At 37.5% G+C, this 19,481-nt stretch overlaps 1 protein-coding gene across 1 annotated transcript in view; it reads right to left on the reverse strand.

Moving 5' to 3' along the window:
* Nucleotides 1-19,481, reverse strand: part of LOC122798067 (histone deacetylase 9-like) — a 2,531,134-nt gene that overhangs the window by 1,917,691 nt on the left and 593,962 nt on the right. The window lies entirely within an intron of this gene.

Raw genomic sequence — 19,481 nt, forward strand, 5'->3', positions numbered from 1 at the left:
ATTAGAAAACATACTCATAAGCAGTTTCTCAACTATAATAGATAACCATCTTCTGTCTTCACCCCAACATGGCTTTGGTCTTCATTACAGCAAAACTACTGCTCTGTTGAATTTTGCTAATATTGTCAGCACCCATAGAAATTCCAGATGGCTTATCTCCACCATCGTCCTTAATAATGTACCCAACCAGAAAACCTTACATAAACTTACATCCTTAGGGATCACCAACTCTTCACTGCAGTAGTTCCATGGCTACTTCTCAAGCAGAGCACAAACAGTGAAATGGAAAAATGATTTTCCACCTTCATGCCCGTAACTGCATTGTCCCACAACAATCTGTATTAAGTCCCATACTTTTCAACATATTCATCAATGACCTCTACACTGCTATAAAAATGCCAAACTAGTTCAATACACTGATGACACCACTCTCTCTCTAAACTCCAAGACCTTACACAACATTCCTTTCTATCAACTGAAACATGGCTAAATAATTCACAGCATATTTTTTGTTTTTTTGAGGTGAAATAGTTTTGTCTCCTATTTTTTCAAAGTTGGTGTAGGATATGTAATAAGTGCCAAGCAATTAAAGTCACTTTATTGACTGCATACACCTCAGGTGTTTTAATCTACTAAAATTAATGAAAAAATACATAAATAAGAAAAACAGTTATGCATTTAAGTCATTCCTGTCAGACAAAGTGGAAACCATGCCAACTACCTACATACACACATACACAGTTAACTATGGGGATCTCAGATGTTTTACTGTAATCAAATAAATGATTTAGCAACTGAATAACAGCCAGTTCATTGTATTTTATCTGATTGTTCTTATATCTAATCCAAGCCATTCCAATACATACATGCACAAGTCTTTGTAGATGATGTTGTAGTTAATCCGCCCACTCACTTTACTCAGTAGAAATGTTTGACAAGTAGAAAGTAAATAGCAGGTCTTTCTTCTGTTATTTTTTGAATGAATGTATTTATTTATTTTATTTTTCCTGCAATTTTTTAAGATATGTTGTTAATGAGGGGAAAGGAAATTGTGGTTCAAAACAGGAAAAATGTCGAAAGTTGCTAAAATAATAGATTTGGCATTTGGCATTAGCGTACATTTTCTAAAGGATATGAAGTCTGAAACTCAACTGCCTGTTATTATTCACTGACTGTAATACTCAGTGATTTGTCAGAAAATCCTTTTTAACATTTCTTTTCATTTAATGGCTGGTATGTTTCTTCTCAGTGAGATTAGCACACTAATTATTGGTATAACAGATAGTAAAACATACATACATTTTAAATGATTCAGTTCATGCACTTATAATTTTACGTCCCAAAACAAAAAAAAATTATGCTGACACAGAAACACTGAAAAATTATGACAAGTCGGATCGATGCATATATGTATATATGGGTCTATGTTATAAACTCGAAAACACACATTATCAAATCCAGAATCCAAAAACACACATTACTGAACCCACCAATTTTCAAAGTGCAGATGAGCAAAACACTTATGATCGACAAGCACATAAGCCTATAACACACTTACATAGACTACATCAAGTAAGTGGACGGTAGTACGATGTACTATGTACCAAATTCAAAAATGGCAAATGTAGACAACGTACCTCCTGGAGTGCTGGGAAAGGTGTACAGCACAAGTGTGTCACACAAAGGTAAAAAGTTATTAATTATAGATGGGTACACGTACTACCTGGAGAAGTCCACTAAATGTAAGAATTACTGGTGTTGTACCCAAAAGTTAATTCACAAATGTAAAGGCCATAACTGTGTCACATCTGGTAAAGAACTACTAAAATCTGTTACTCATGACCATTCTGGGTCATTGTGGATGATGCAATAGCGTCATGCTCGTTAGAATATGCACCTAGTCTACCAAGTAGATGTGCGTTACTACAGCAAGTGAACAGGACTCGATGGAAATGTAGAGGGAAGGTTTTGAAAAGTGATGTAACACTGTCTAATTTAAATGTTCTGGATTGGCAGTTGAAGAAAGGCTTGTTTATTCAAAAACGAGTAAGCGATGCTAGTAATGACACTATTGTAAATGTTTTTACTACTAAAAAGGATTACATGATTTGGCTGTTTCTCAGATTTGGCTGATGGACGGTACTTATTTTGTTAGAGGGAATGCTTGCCATCAGTTGTACAGTATACATGCAATAAAATGTGTGGAGCCCAGTCAAAAATTGTGCCTTTGTTGTACTGTCTTATGAGCAAAAAGAGTTTAAAAGCATACAGTCTAATGTGGCATGCCATATTTGCACTACTAGAAGACAATGGTTTAACTTATTCAGTTGGTTACATTTTGTGTGACTTTGACTTTGCTGCAATAAAACGTATTAAAATAAATGTCTCTAATGTCACTTGCAAAGGATGTTTCTTCCATTTTGGTAGAAATTTGTGGAGACGGGTACAAAGCTTAGGTTTGGGTACATTGTATAATGGCTATATATCATTCCAATTGTCAGTGAAGAAATTAGCTACCTTAGTATTTTTGCAGGAGACAGATGTGACATCTATGTTTTTGGAGTTGAATAATAGTTTCCCTATAGAAGGTAAAGAATTGCTGAAGTATTTTGAGGAGTGGTATGTTTTGGGGAAGCCGAGATCTTTTGCTACCAGATCTAGTACACACATCAGGTTTCCGCCATTATTTGCTATTATGTTTTGGAATATCTCAGTACTGAATGAGTTGTTTTTCCTGAGAACACAAAATGCAGTTGATGCATGCACCAGCGCCTAAAGTGTCTGACGGGGATGCATGTGTCAGATCTTCACAGTATAATGTCCGCTATAACCAGAGAACAGAACAGAGTGGACGAAATAAGGATGTCTGTAGCCTGCCCACCTTCTCCTAAGAAGCAGGCTTTATTGCATCATCAAAAGCAGTCTGAAACCATATTTTCTCACAAAGATGAATATTCCAATTTAGATTATATTTGCGCTATTGCACATTTGTTGAAGATGTAAAGTGCCGCTTTTGTTTACAGATGGAAGTGCGGTATCACACATTTGTTGCAGATGTCAAATGTATATTTTGTTTGTAGATGGAAGTGCAAGTTATGTGTGTTACATTTACTATACTATGGTTTTTTGTGGAGGATCTGTTATGACTGTTCGCACACATGATGTCAGTGATATTTCACTTGGATTACAAGTGTGGCGGCACTACGCAGTTTCATTATAAGTGTGGCAGCACTACAGGGGTTCTCTCACATTCGCTGCAGTCAAATTCAATGTTGTATACTTCGCTGTGATGTAGTTTTGATATTTGGTGGTTTCAATTATGTGTGTATGTGAAATCTGGATTCGATAACATGTTTTTTCGAGTTTATAACATAGATCCATATATATATATATATATATATATATATATATACACACACACACAAATATATATGTCCATAGATTAGTAATAGGCTAACTGCCCTTGTGGGCCATTTTAAGCCTAGCCAATTACCTCATGTAAGAATCAAACCATGCATCTTCTGTCTGTAAGGTAAACACCTTAACCATTATAACAAACCTCCTGCCATATATAGCTGACCGGTTTATACACAGACAAACAGACACACACATACACACACACACAGATAAATTGATATATATATGTACATGATTATACACTGAAACATCATGTACCGTGCTCATCACAACAGGCATAATACAAAAAGTTGATAACACATCCCATCAAAAATGTGGCTCATTCAGTCAACAGCCATGCATTCAAAACATATATACTGCAAGCTACTAAACACCATGTGCATGCACTCAGATATCATATTCACTGAAAACACAAATATAATATCAAATGGCAAACACAGTTATAGACACAATCAGATATCAAGTTTACTTATGAAGAAAGCATAGACTTATTCTGATACACACACACACACACACACACACACACACACACACACACACACACACATATATATATATATATATATATATATATATATAAAATTTACCTTCAGTTGCCTGACTAAAACGAATGTCAACATCCTGAAGGTAAACCACTCTATGCTGAAAATGGAAAAGTCAACTTCTCAGTGCGCATGTAATGAGGTTTCTTCTCGGTGCATGCAAATACTACAAAAAAAAATTCCCTACCCAGTGATTAGCAATCTCACACACCTGTTGACCAAATACAGTGCATTAAACACATATCAGCTAACCTTCCTATTAACCAAATGCAACTTATAAATAAATATACACACACACACACACACACACACACACACACACACACACACACACACACACACACACACACACACACACACACACACACACACACACACACACACACACACACGCACACACACACACATACACACACATATATATTCAGGTAGAGAGAGAGACATGTATACACATCTATTGCCAGACTTAATTGCATCGCATTAGTAACTGAAATTTATCATTCATGTGCGATTCCTGTGAGTTACATTAAAACATCAAGAATGTTGCATTATGAGGATTTCTCTTTTCCTAAGGATACAGTGATCTTTCAGATATTGCAATACATGAATGAGCAGATGTCCTTTCTCCAGGTGCTTAACATTCAAACTCCAAAATTTCTAGTGCAAAGTTTTCTAGAGTGCAACATTTCAATAGCTGCTAGAGGAATGGGCATCTGCCTTGTTAGCATCTGGTCTCTGGTTCTATTCTAAGTTTGAATTATACATTAAGGTCTCTGAAAGGTGCTTAATCATTAAAGTGATTGGACTATTATTCCCAGTCATACAGTCTTTATTTTGTTTTAGAGGTCAATTAAATGTAAATAATTTCAGTGCTTTCATCAAGTCTAAGGAGGAAGAAACATAATAAGAAATGGGAGTTACAAATACTCTAATTGTACTAAATGCAATGATCGATTCTGGAGAAATACTATGAATGAATGAAGAGTTTTTGTTGCAAATGAAATTATTAAACAAAAAGGGGACCCAACTTAACTGATCTGAAACAGTTTAATGAAAACTCTCCTGGCTCTTGGAATAAAAAACCATGACAAGCCCTATGTGCATCCCATAATCTTATTATAAAATCATTCTAATACTAAACCTAGTATCATAACTCAGAGACACAAATCTCACTCTTGTACCAAAAGCAAACAATCACTGAATGAGTGTGTAGCTGAACACATTTTATTTATTGTCTTTTTGATTGTTAACTGGAGCAGTGGACTGATCTACTGTGGACACATTTCAGCCACAGCCCAGACGTTAACAGAATATGGAGAAAGGTACATCAAAAGTACAGTAAATGAGAATAAGAAGAGAGTAAAGGTTGCAGTAAGTCAAAATACAGTAATTGTGAAACAAAACATAAGGATGCAAAAGGAGAGCTTCACAATATTTACACATTTATAGTGTAGCAAGTTAGTAATCTGGCGTTAGGGCCAGATAATGTCTTGAGTTATGCAGTGGTTAGATGGTTAAAAGGTGGGAGAAGAAATGTTGTTAGTGTTGTGAGTTTGTTTTGATCAGTTTATGTTATTGAGGAGAGATTGCAACATATAGACATATCGCTGATTCGGAAGGTTAGTAATTTTCCTCTGATTTCGCTGTAGATGGCTGCCTTATTGAGCTCATCCTGAGGACAGTCTCATAATGTAGATGTCAGCATGGATAAGATGTTTTCAGTAGATGAGAATGAGTTCTTAGGTTCAGCCAGTACTTGGGTACTATTGGTTTGTGAGCAAAACGGGTAGGGTATATCTATGATGGTCAGTAAATGGCCAGGTGGAGGAATGGAACCACTGTAAAATGCCTTATGGGCAAGGCAAAGGAGCAGAAGGTCCTTCATAGGGAGCCATATGGACATCATGTTGCTCATTTTTAGGAGACAGAGCATGAATCTTCAAATCTTTTTTGAATAAAATTGTAGTTTTTTGTGTGTTTTCACCAGAAGCACGTATGGTAGGATGGATGTTGAAGATGAAAGATATTCCTAACTTTAGTATTTATCTTCTCATAGGGAAGAAATTGTGAAACATTGTGTCACCCAAAATGGAAAGAGTTAATTTTTGTCTTTATGTTGGAAATATATAAAATCATATTTAAACTGGGAATAAGAGTGATATCTAGGTACTAGAAGGAGAAGGCATAACAGATGGGCTACTTTATAGAGGAAGGGGGTAGAAAGTGGGGGAACCATACATATTGCTATAGATAACTGTTTCTCAGGCAGCCACAGCTGTCAATTTTAAAGAGTGCTTTAGAGTTCTTGTAGTGTAGCATTGCCCCAAAGTATTGTCTTGTTAAACAGAAACAGAACATGAAGTAAGATACATAATGTTAAGATGGAAGCAGTAAGCAAACAGAGTGGACATACGGTAATGGTATAAATGATAACTATGTCAAAGTAATAAATTCTCTTATTGCCTTTATGAGACTTTTGATGCAATAACTAAGTGACAATGTCCAGAATATTATTACATAAATCTTTATATTAGACCGTCCAACCAAGAAAAAATATAATATAAGCACAGCCGACCTCTTAACGAACAAGATGCAGTAAGTCTACTATGGAGTATCACTTTATATGACTATAAAACCAATAATTTGCCATTAACATATATCTCAACATCCTAGCACACAACATTTGGACAAAGGAAAAGTAATGGTGTGACAAATCCCCAAAAATAGGAACAGATTTTAATCATTGCTCTTATAAAACTAGAAAGTTGCTAGAATAACATGTTTAACATTAGCATGCATTTTCTGAAGGATATAAAGTCTAAAACTCAATTTTTTGTTATTATTTAGTGACTGCAGTCCTTGAAGGTTTGCCAGAAAATCTCAAATTTTATGAAGAACACACCAAAACTATGAGGCAAAGGTATGGGCAGTAGGCAAGGTCCTTAATGAAACTAGATAGCACAGAAAAAGCAAGATCTGAGAAAACTGCAACATGCGCAATTGATTTGCAAAGAATGCTGCACAGCAGAAACTAAGCAAACTGCGAGCAGAATTTAAAACTAGTGACAGTAGCCACAGCAAAAAAAAATATTTGTATAAAAATGAGATCAATAAATACTCATAGTGAAAAAATAAATCATAATCCATTCAAAAAATCAATACAATAATGACTATACTGCCTTACACTTGAAAAGACAAAATGGCTATCCATTAATCAGAGGGCTAACCTCCTATTGGGAACTCAGCTGTTCAAACTACTGAAACTTCAAATCTTTTTTCCACCTACAACTTGTACAACATCTCACAATCTGCTCCTTATCTCTAAACTTTAAGATCAAAACTCCCTTCTAGCAAGAATGCTTTCTACATAGTAGGCCCCACTTTATGGCAGTCCCTCCCTCTTACCATCACAGAAAATTCCAATCTTCTAAACTTCCAAGAAGACCTTCATACCAACCTTCATCAGTTATTGAAGGGATCCTGTTCCCATTAAGGCTATATAACACACAGCCCACCATTCCTCACACACCATTCCTTCCATGAACTCTCTTCTTCAGGCTAGATACTACATTTCTGTTTTCTCCCCTCCTTCATATTCTTTTCTTAGCTACACTCAAAATGGATGAGGAAAAGGCACCTCACAGATAACTTCACCAATATGAAAAAAAAACAAAGCACCTGGAACCACTGTAGGCACGAACTCCAACTTTATTAACATACAAATAAAACCAAAAAATGCTTAACTTGTTCACCACGTTTTTCGTTAACAATTGAACTTCATCAGCAAATGCTACATTAGTTAAAACCAACCCCTTATATAGGAGTATAAATTAACTAATTATCCAGTACCTATTGAATCAACCTTTAATAAATTAACCAATACCCACAAAGCAAGCTAAAGAACTAATTATAAATACATAAATTAAAAACATTTAGAACATGTTTAAAAAATAGTAACAAAACATACAATTTAAAGTGCATTTGTGCAAATATAAAAACTGTAGTATAAATAAATGATTAATGGATAAAAACTTTCAATAAATATATATTATACTGGCATAAACTAACCATTGTAAGACATGCTAAAAAGAGAAAGAGAAAGAAAGAACACCATCATGTGGCCAAACTTGTATTTGCACTAAACTTTACACAAGCATAAACAATGCATCTTTTTAATTTATAAATAATTGGTTAATAAAATCTTCACTTCACATACTGGCCAACTTATCTATTAGTGCAATTTTTAGTACTGTTTTTTCACAGTCTTGCTGCTCTCAGCTTTAGTACAGGTACCACGGAAATATGTTCATTCAACTCTGGTGTCCTGTACGCCTTCAAAATAAGCTGCCAGTATAATTCCCTCACTTCTATCATATTATCCCAGTCACCACCTCTAACATTATGTGGTATTACTTCTAGCACAAAAAAAAAAAATTGGCATCCTTACATGTTGTGCTGTGCTTGTAAAGGGCATTGTTAGAATCCTGCTTATGAGTGTCATATAAGTGGTAATAAATTCTCCTTCTTAATGCCCTTTCTGTTTTTCCAGCATAAAAGGAGGTACATTTTTTATGCTCAGCAAGATACACAATACCTTTTGTATCACAGTTGGCATAATCCTTACTTGTAAATAACCTATCTCTACCTAATAAATAATGTTTTTCCTTATTCATAACATATTTACACTGTGTGCATCTTCCACACCTAAATGTGCCTTTTTTCCTATCTCTATCTCGTTTTTGTATGAATTATTTTCTAAAATACTTTTAATATTCCTGTCCTTTCTATAACCAAGCACAATAGAATGCTTGAAAATCATATCTAGATCTGAGAATTCAGAAAACATTTTCCAAATTTTGATTCACTATCTGTTTAACTATACCTGAATCACAGCTGAAATTCAACATAAATGCACTACCATAGTTTTTTTCTTCTTTTTCAATCACTGTGTCCACTACATTTCTTCCCTCATTATTTGTTACATTAATTCCTAAAACTGGGCCAAACCTGTCACCTCTACCAATACTGACCTCTTCCATTACTTCATTAATCACATTTTCTGGATATTTCCTATCTAAAAACATTTGTTTTAAATTACTACACTCTTTTAAGAAATCATTTTGTACAGTGGTCATTCTTGATATTCTAATATATTGCCCCTTAACCAGGTTCCTCTTCTGTTTATAGGGGTGTGCACTTGTATAAAACAGATATGTGTTCGAAAATGTCTCTTTTCTGTAGATCTTAGATTCCAACCTATTCTTATCATAGTTTTTATAAATAGTAACATCCAAATAGTTTAATTTGCCTTTATCAAAACTGAATGTAAACTTGAGGAAACTAGTTGTGCTATTAATATATTGTAAAAATTCTACTAATTTATCTTCTCCTGCTGTCCAGAAGAAACAAAGATCATCAAGATATATCTTAAAAAAGCTCCAATAAATTTTATAAGGGTAAATAAGTAAAAACATTTTCTCCCAAACACTCAAAACAATATTCACAAAACTGGGGGCACAAGAGACCCCCATGGCAACTCCTTGTATTTGCCTAAAAAACTCTCCGTCAAAAACTAGAAAGTTGTTTGCTAAAACCAAATCTGATAATTCCATAATAACTCTCAGTTCTTTCCAATTAAATTTCTTTGTGGCCAATAAAGCATTTAAAAACCATTCCATCCCTACATCATGTGGGGTGACCGAAAAAAGGTCCAAAATATCTACAGTAAGAAAAATTGTATCAATATCAAATAACTCTGGCTTCACATTTCTTAACAACTCCCATGAGTCTTTAAGGAAACATTCCTGATCTACCAAAACTTTCTTAATTTTTGCATCAATAAATTTAACTAGAGGATATGTTTTTGAACCCCTGGCTGAAACAATTGGCCTGATCAGGGGGTTTTGAGTGTCCTTATGCACTTTTACAATACCAAAAATTACTGGAATAACAGGTTTTTCAGCAAAAAGGAACTCAAAATCTGTTTGTCAATTAATTCATCACTCAAAAGTTCTGTAAGGGCAAACTCAATTTTAGCATAGGCAATATTTATCTCATTAATAGATAGTGTTTCGTATCGACTTTCATCTCTTAATAATTCCTCCATTTTAGCTCCATACAAAATATTGTCCATAATGACCATTCCCCCTCCTTTATCTGGTCTAGAAATCCTAATGTTCTTGTTTTCGCTTAATTGTTTTAATAAAACCCTCTCTTGCAAGGTTAAGTTAAATATATTCCTTAGTTAATGCATTTCTAAGTTCTCTTTCTACAACTGTCTCAAAATTTTTAAGCTGCGGGTGTAAAGGAAGGTTGACTATACTTTTCTTTTTAAACATACTACTGTTTACCTTAGGAGGTGGAAAGGCCATTTTTTCTTTATTGTTTTCATACAATAATTCAAAATTTTTCTTTCAAACAAATAGTTTTAGATCAATTACAGTCTGACTAATATCACTTTTACGCTTAAGGACAAATTTTAGTCCCTTCATAAAAAGCTTAAAATGCCATTCATTAACCACTGTACTGCTATAGTTGAATATATTAAAATTTTGAAACCTAAAAACATGTTCGCTAACCTTAATAATCGACCCATTGTTGAACGTGTCTAAGTTATCATTTTGTACCAAATCCTCCCCTCCATATTTGATACTGTACTGCGGGCTTGTTCCTAATTCTCTCTAACTGCCTTGGTAAAGGAAATTCTAAAGGGTCAGAGATGTCATATTCAGGATTGTCCTAATATCCAAATTCTTGTTCCTCAGTAACATTCCTGTAATTGTTGTGACAAACTTTATTAATTATACTGTTACCCTCTGAAATATTCCTTTCATTACTAACAGGGGCATAATTGAATGTGCAAGTTCACTAAGTTTATTTCTATTAATATTATTAACTTCCTTATTCCATCCCCCATAATACCCACCATAGCCAAATGTTTGCTTATTTCTAGGTTAGCTTCTATTTTCTTTATATTCTAGGAGGTCCCTTTCAATTTTCCTAGACTTTATCCTGGAAATATTGAAACATTTATCATCAATTTTCTTTTTAATGTCAAAATCTTTGTTCCTTTCGTTCTCGACAATGTATAACAAATCATTTAAAATACATTCATTCACTTCCTCAATTTTTTTAAATAATTCTTGCATTTCAGCTTCATTATCTCTGAAAATGATTTTCATAATTGCAAAACCACATGTATCGAAAATATGCATTAGTTCTTTAATACTAGCTTCCTTTGTATTATTTGGGTATTTATATACACATAACCCTTTAGGCACAATCTCAAGTGATAAACATTGCTTTAAATATAAGTTGTCAAGTTGAAGCATTTTGTATTTTAACATTAAATCATGTAATAGATTAATATTTTCATTATATGTATTAACTCTGTCCAAACCTGGCTTTCTGTTATCTTTAGAATTAAACCGAACGGTCTCAGTAAGCCAGTCTTGCCAAGAAAAGCCACTATGTGTGTCGGTGCGTGAATTACCTGCGTTGAAACTGTGAGTTTCACTCACTGGTTGACTACGAACATTTGTCCATTTCTCTTTAGGCCTAGCCCCAAGCTGCTGCAATGTCACACAGTTAATGTTGCTGCCTTGGCTGTTAAAAATATTCGGGATATCGTCTGTATCTCTGACATTGTTGTTTTATACTTCATTTCCAACCATTGAAACACATCCGGTGGTTCCAGGTGCTTTTTTTTTTTCGTTTTCTTAACTACACCTTATTCTTTAACCATCTGCCATGTTACAGTCTTATACACTTACTACTTCCTTTTCTCTTGACTGAATGCTACCTTTATCTAACATTGGGCTTTTCCACCTTAATAATTCTTTACTATTAGTTATTTTTTTGAATATGCAAATTGATTTGTAGAGTTGTCAATTGTCTTATGTAAAAAATTATATTTTTGTAACATATCACTATGCCTATGGATAACTCGTAAGTCCAACATTTTCTGATTTTAATTTCCTAAAATTATATTCTTTGTATTGTTCATTATTTGCTGTATTCAACACCTGCATATTATTGTAAATGGTTGTTCACCTAGATTGTGCCTGTAAATGTTCAGGTGTGATCAGTGCACTACCCTGGTAAAACTAGATAGATACATACATATATACATAAATAGTAAAGTCATATTAGAAAACAGTCAATGTTAAGAGCGACAAAGTTTAGGTTAAATAAAATCCATGCCACTGTTTTCATTCCCATCAGACTTTTTATAATAATGAATAAGAAGCAGAATGACTCCTCCTTCAAATTCATAAATTTATTAACAAATGTACATACGGCATTGCAGATTTCAACAACTGGCAATCAATAGTACAATTAAATAAATGCAGTATCAAGGCTCTGATTTAGTAAACTTCACAAGACACTCAGTCCATCAGAGATTATTCAAAAAGGATCGGGTAGGAAGGCATACAACAATTTGCTGATTGCTCTCAAAATTAGCTACTTGTTATGTGTTGAAGAAGTTGAACTCCCAGAAAGGCACTATCTTATTACCAGTATATAACTATAGAACAACTGAACCACATTAAAAACTGCAGATGTTTTGATGTGAAGAACAAAATGGTGGACTGTGTAAGAATACCTAATAATATGCTTCACTAGAATGCTGTTTCCCTTCAAATGATGTCAATAAACATTCAATGTAGCACAAATAGCTAGGTCTTTCTGCTGGACTGCACAGCCATATGTAGCACTGTCGAACACTAGATATCCTTTAGTGGTCATCGGTCACTGCCAGGCTTCACATCTCCATTAGCTACCCTGCATAAAGCGCTATGCACAAACTGCTGCCATTATGCTCTTCTTTACGTAAACATATTCCTTATTGTGTACTTCATTCATCCTGTTAAGAGACCATTCACATTTGGAAATCAGTCCCTCACTATGGCCATGGTGTTTATACTTAACATATTACAAAATTATGGGCATCATCTTACAAGATCTTGAAATCCTTCATTTTCCCTATTTTGCCATTTATCTTCCCTTTCTTACTCCCTACGTGTTCCCTCCTCTACAGCTGGTTTTGCTTTCCTGTCATGCCTGACAATTTCACATCTAGCTTTCGCCCATGACATGCTATTCACTACCCACAACATGTTACCCAGCTTGTTCAGTACTCTACAACCCCCCCTCACGTTTTCTCTTCCCTGTTCTTCTTGCCGATTTTCTTATTTGCAACTTCCTTATTAATATTTCCCCAATACTGAACTATCTTCAATAGCTGTTGCATTTTTCATCATCTTCAGTGACTAAGCTTGTAGCAATTATAACCATTCACATTTATAATGGTGTTTTTCATAACTTAACTCCATGAGAAATCACCAGAATTATTGCAAGTTGGAAACATTCCTGATGTGATTCTAAATTTACATAATTTTCCCAAGTCTACCATTTTTAATAGGTCATGTAAACCAATTTGTCCTCTTACAAAAGGAGAAGAATGGACAATTATTGCCCTGTTTGGATGATGTAACATTCTATGTATGTTTCCGCATATATTTATTTTTTCTTTGTAGTTATCTTGCTGTTCCATGTTTTAATTTCTATCTCAGACTTTTGTCATCACAACTCAACATAGAGTAGGTTCTAGCTGGTGGATATCACCATTACCAAAACAATAAATAAACAGAAGTCTATTTGATACAACGGTGGCATACTAATAACAAAGGCATTACTGTAGAACACAGACACTAACAGCACTTCTGAAATTCTAATATGTTGCTGTATTTCATACTCCTCAGCTCCAAAGGCGGTTCATCATCATTATAAGGTAGTATAGTCAATGAAAGAGACTGAGTGGGCAGTCAGATAACAAAATGAATAAACAGACCTCCGAGATTGGAGATAGGAAATTCACCCCGGGGTTCACGTCTGTTGCCCTGCTAGACAGGGTTCCAGGGAAGTAAATACTGTGGGAAGAAATAGCCAGGGAATTGTTATGGCTAGGCTTGTATAGTCCCTAGGGCCGATTGCCTAGTACCAACCTATGAACCTATGATTACTTATCTTCCTTTACCAGGAGTTCTTTGTTGATACATGTACAATGCTGTGAAATGTCAGCAAAGAAATAATAATGCAACTAATTATGTGCCATTTTGACAAGATGCATAATGTTCATAGAGTGGTTTATTTAAGGGTGTTGGAATTTTGTCACATGTTAGTCTCCATCACTACTTCTGTTACCAGGGAGGAACACAAAAGTACAGTTTTGTACCTACCATAAATGTAGATGTTCGAGGATCTCCATTGCTGCAGTCCTTACATATGGGTAGTCCGCTGTCCACAATCGGCCCGAATACCAAAGGGCTAGAACCGGCGTCGGTCATCGGCGCCCGAGACTGACATCAGTACGTGCCAGTACAAATGCGCATGACCGACGCCATATCCTCAGTCTTTCTTGCCTCAGACGCCAGAATGCAAAAAAAAACACCACCCAAAACCCAACCTAAAAAGGGGGAAGGAGGGAGGGAAAATTGGACTGCAGCAATGGAGATCCTCGAACATCTACATTTATGGTAGGTACAAAACTGTACTATGTTCTTCGTCTCCCATTGCTGCAGTCCTTACATATGGGTAGAATCCCAGAGCAACGGAAAAAAGGGAGGCTGGCCCACTAAATAGCATTAGGAGCTGCTAACATGCCCTGTAAGATTGCAGTGGCAAACCCAGCCCTAGACCTAGAATAAAGAGGTAAATGATACTGCTTTGTAAAGGTATGTACAGAACTCCAAGTAGCTGCCTCTAGAATGTCTTTAGTAGCTACCCCTCTCAAAAAAGCAGTAGAGGTGGCCGTAGCCCTAGTAGAATGAGGCCTGATCCCAACTGGAACATCCTTTCCATGATGAGAGTAACAAAAAGCAATACAATGGCCAATCCACTTGGAAATAGTTTGTTTCGAGACAGCCTTCCCTTGTGAAGTCAAAGCAAAAGAAACAAATAATTGTTGAGATTTTCTGAACTCTTTGGTTCTGCTCAAATAATACCTTAACTGCCTATGTACATCCAAAGAATGCAAAACTGTTTCCCCTTTATTTTGGGGGTTAGCATAAAAAGTAGGCAAATGTATAGATTGGTTCAATGCCACATTAGAAATCACTTTAGGCATAAAAGTAGGATTAGTACGTAAGGAAACTCTGTCCTTGTGAAAAATCAGAAAAGGTCCCACTGCCATGAGGGCCTGTAATTCAGATACCCTTCTAGCAGAAGTAACAGCCAACAAAAAAGCAGTCTTCCAAGACAACAACTTCAATTCAGCTGTAGCTGCAGGTTCAAAAGGAGGCAGAGTCAGCTTTTCCAAAACAAAATTAAGATCCCAGGCAGGAGTAGGAGCTCTTCTTGGGGGTCTTATATTCTTTGCCCCTCTAAGAAATTGTTTAACCAATCGATGTGAAAACAAAGGAGGGTCACAATCATAGTGAGCAGAAATAGCTGCAGCATGCACTTTCACAGAAGAGAAGGACAAACCCTTGTCCAATAAAACAGTCAAATATTGCAATGTACAACTCAAATTAGGCAATTTGACATCAAAGCCTTTAGCTGAACTCCAAAGAAAAAATCTCTTCCATTTATCAGCATAAACCTTTCGAGTACTAGGTCGCCTGGCTTCCAAAATAACATCCAAAACTTGCTGAGGGAGCTGAAGGCCCGCCTTCTTTAAAACAGAATGCGCCAGGCTGTCAGGTGTAGGGATTGCACCCTGACATTGAGAAAATGATTGTTTTCCTGAGACAATAAGTGAGGAATCTGTGGTAATGGCCAAGGTGTCCCATGAATTAAGCTCCTCAACAGAGGGTACCAATGCTGATGAGGCCAATCCGGTGCTATAAGGATCATGCAAGGTTTGTCCCTCCTGACTTTCAACAGTACCTTTGGAAGAAGAGGCAAAGGAGGAAAAGCATACACGTGAAGGTTGCTCCAACTGAAGGATAGTGCATCTATTTTCCAGGCTTTTGGATGAAACAGCCTTGTGCAAAACAGTGGCAGTTGGAAATTCAGAGGAGAAGCGAACAGATCTATGTCTGGAGTTCCCCAAGCCATGGTCAACTGAAGAAATACCTGAGAGTCCAACTTCCATTCGTGAGGATCCACAATCTGTCTGCTCAGAACATCTGCTAAAGAATTTTGTGCTCCTGGCAGAAACTGTGCTCGAAGAGTGATGTGCAGATTCAAAGCAGTTTCCCATAACAGCATTGCTTGTCTGCAAAGAGGGTAAGAATGAGTTCCCCCCTGCTTGTTGATGTACCACATGACAGTTGTGTTGTCTGTTCGAATCAACACCAGTCCTGGTTGAAGTAGGCCCTTGAATGCTTCCAAAGCAAATTGAACTGCTAGCATCTCTTTCATGTTGATATGCAAGTGAAGTAGCTCTGGGGGCCAAAGGTCTTGAATCCATTTTCCTTTGAAATGAGCTCCCCAGGCTAACTCCGAGGCATCTGTCGTTAATATCTGACTTGCCTCTGGTTGGATCACAGAGAGTCCCTTGTTTAGGTGACATTCCTGAGCCCACCACACAAATTATTTCTGAATGCAAGGTAGAATCCGAATGACAGTGTCCAAATCGTGGCTGTGTTGAGTCCAAACGCTTTTGAGATACCATTGTAGCTTCCTCATATGCAGTTTGGCATTGGGAAGTACTAGAATGCAAGATGCCATGAACCCCAAGGCTTGAAGGACTGTCCTTGCAGTCAGCCTGGACATTACTGATAGCTGTTGGAAGTATAGGTGAAGATTTCTTTGTTTGTCCGGGGTAAGAAATGCCATCTGAGCAGCCGTATTTAGTCTTACACCCAGAAAACACATCTCTTGTGAGGGTACTAGACTGGACTTTATTTCATTCACAGAATACCTTAGGCATCCTAAAACTGTCATTACATACTGCAGATGTTGAAGAAGTTCGTGCTTGCCTTGAGCCAGAATCAAACAGTCGTCCAGATAAGTATAAATTTGAATTCCTTTTAGTCTGAGAAAAGCTATTACTGGAGCCGGGACATTTGTGAATACCCTGGGCGCAGTAGACAAGCCAAAGGGCAATGCAGTGAACTGATAATGCAAATTCCCATTCCGAAATCTCAGGAATTTCCTGCAACTGGGCCTGATAGGAATGTGAAGATAGGCCTCTTTGAGATCCAGAGTCACCATCCAGTGATCTTTGCCCAGCATAGGTAACAGCTGTTGCAGTGTTAACATCTTGAATTTTGGAATTTCCAGAAAGGTGTTTAGAATTGGTCTCCAAGTATTTCCTTTCTTTGGCACTAAGAAAAGACGGGAATAAAACCCTGTGCCTCTTTCTGCAGAAGGTACTTCCTGTATTGCTCCCAACTGAAGCAGTGAAGAAATTTGTGCCTGTGCTTCCAGTCTTTGCTGATGAGGCACATCCGGCATACCTTTGAAAGGAGGGAATGTGTGAAAATAAAATTTGTAGCCTCGAGTTATTATGTCCAATACCCATTTGCCTTGGGTAACCAAATGCCAATTCCTTTTGAAAAGTCCCAGTTTTCCTCCTAGAGGAGCCGCCAGCAAGGCAGAGTCCGGCAGCTGAAGACACAGGTCATTGGTTCTTTCTCCGAAAGGACTGACCCCTGCCCTCCTCAGCAGAAGGGGTAGAAGAACTCAAAGTCCTAGAAGTAACAGGGCCCTGAGAGGAAGCCCTACCTCTACCTCGCCTCGACCTGCCCCTAGATGGAAAATCTGAAGAGGGAAAAGACCATCCCTTAGCAGGCCAATTCCGACTGAACTTAGGGGGCTGAACCTGTAAAAAGTCCTTAACTGTCTGCATAGACTTAGCTTTATCCTCCATTTTTTTCAAAACTGATTCTACTGGAGGGCCAAAAAGAACATCAGATTGCAGAGGAGCATCCATAATTCGAGCCTTAACATGCTCTGACAAGGTCTGATCTTTAAGCCAGGCATGCCTGCGAACAACTGAACTAGTAGCAGCCACCCTGGAAGAAGCCTGTAAAGCATCAAAACCACACTGCAAAGAATGCTTACCAACTTGGTCTGAAGCATGCACTAAGTCCTGAAGCTCCTTACATTCAATACTTTCAGCTAAAGCATCTACTTTACATTTCAATTGGCCCAGCAAATAATTTTGATACCTGAGCATATGAAACTGACAATTTAAAGCCCTCATAGCCAAAGTAGAAGAGGTATATAGTTTTTTACCCCACCTATCCAGGGCCCTAGCATCCTTGTCCAGAGGAACTGGATTTTTAACCACAGAAGCCCTAACACCTTTGGGGCCTTGAGAAATAGTTTCTGGATCAGCCTTAGGACTCTTAAATAAGTACTTGTGAGCTTCCGGAACCCTGTAGTATCTATCTGGTTTAACCGGGGCAGGAGGCAGAGAATCTGGGTTAAGGGCAGCCTCAGAAAATACATCCTGAACAACATCCAGTACAGGGGGAATAGCCAAGGGCCTATGCTGAGGCAAAAACAAGAATTCTCTTAGCCTTTTACGAGAATCAGAATAATCCTGGCCTTCCCATTTAAAATGTTCCCTTATGGAATGCAAAGTCTCAGAGAAAGAAAAATCTTCTGGAGGGGACGCAGAGGGAGTAGTGTCCTCAGCCTCCGAATCAGAATAGGGAGGGAAATCCTGAAGTTCTTCCACAGAGGAATCTGACTCATTGGAAGACTGATCCAAACCCTCCAACTCTGTCTCTACCCTGGGCCTCTTCTCAGGGGGGGACATAGAACCCCAAATTAAAGTAATCAAATCTTCAGCCATCTTTAACATGTGCTTCCTAGGAGCTGGACCCTGGGGACTAGCACCAGCAGGGGCAGACTTAGACTTAGAATGGCTTTTGCTTTGAGAAGGAGGAGGCCTAACTACCCTATGAGGGGAGGGAACCACCGACATCTGAGAAGCACCCTCAGCCTGGCCTAACACAGGAGAAGCCACTTCCTGTAGTAACAAAGGCTCCCCTTGAGACTCAGGTAAACTTTCAGAAGGAGCCGCTGAAGTAGTCGGTGGGTCTACAGAACCGGCGTCCGGAGTGGACGACTCATCCTGTTTGGACCGCAAAGACTTCTCTTTGCGTTTTTTAGAAGAACCAGGCGTCGGAGAATCCGGCGGCATGTTGTAATTACAACGTTTACCAAACACAGGCCTAGCACAGTCCAACCGGCGTTTAATAGCACGCTTGTTAAAAGTAGCACAAAGCGACACCCAACAACGTCGTGCTCAGGCCCTAAACAAGGAATACAGAGTGAATGGTAATCCCTATGAGGAATCTGTTTCCCACAAGAAATACAGTTATTAACTTTTTCTGACATCCGTCAATACTGAGGCAAGAAAGACAAAAGTGTCCCCAACGGGGTACTTAGCCCAACTTGGTCTCCGGTCTGAAACTCGAAAACCGACAATTCCAGAACGCCGAACGGCACTTGCAAATGCTGCTTCTGCTTAGGACCACGCGGCAAGAAAGACTGAGGATATGGCGTCGGTCATGCGCATTTGTACTGGCACGTACTGACGTCAGTCTCGGGCGCCGATGA

Source organism: Protopterus annectens, chromosome 3.part1 (assembly GCF_019279795.1).
Source record: "Protopterus annectens isolate FY-2018-M chromosome 3.part1, PAN1.0, whole genome shotgun sequence".
Lineage (NCBI taxonomy): Eukaryota > Metazoa > Chordata > Ceratodontiformes > Protopteridae > Protopterus > Protopterus annectens.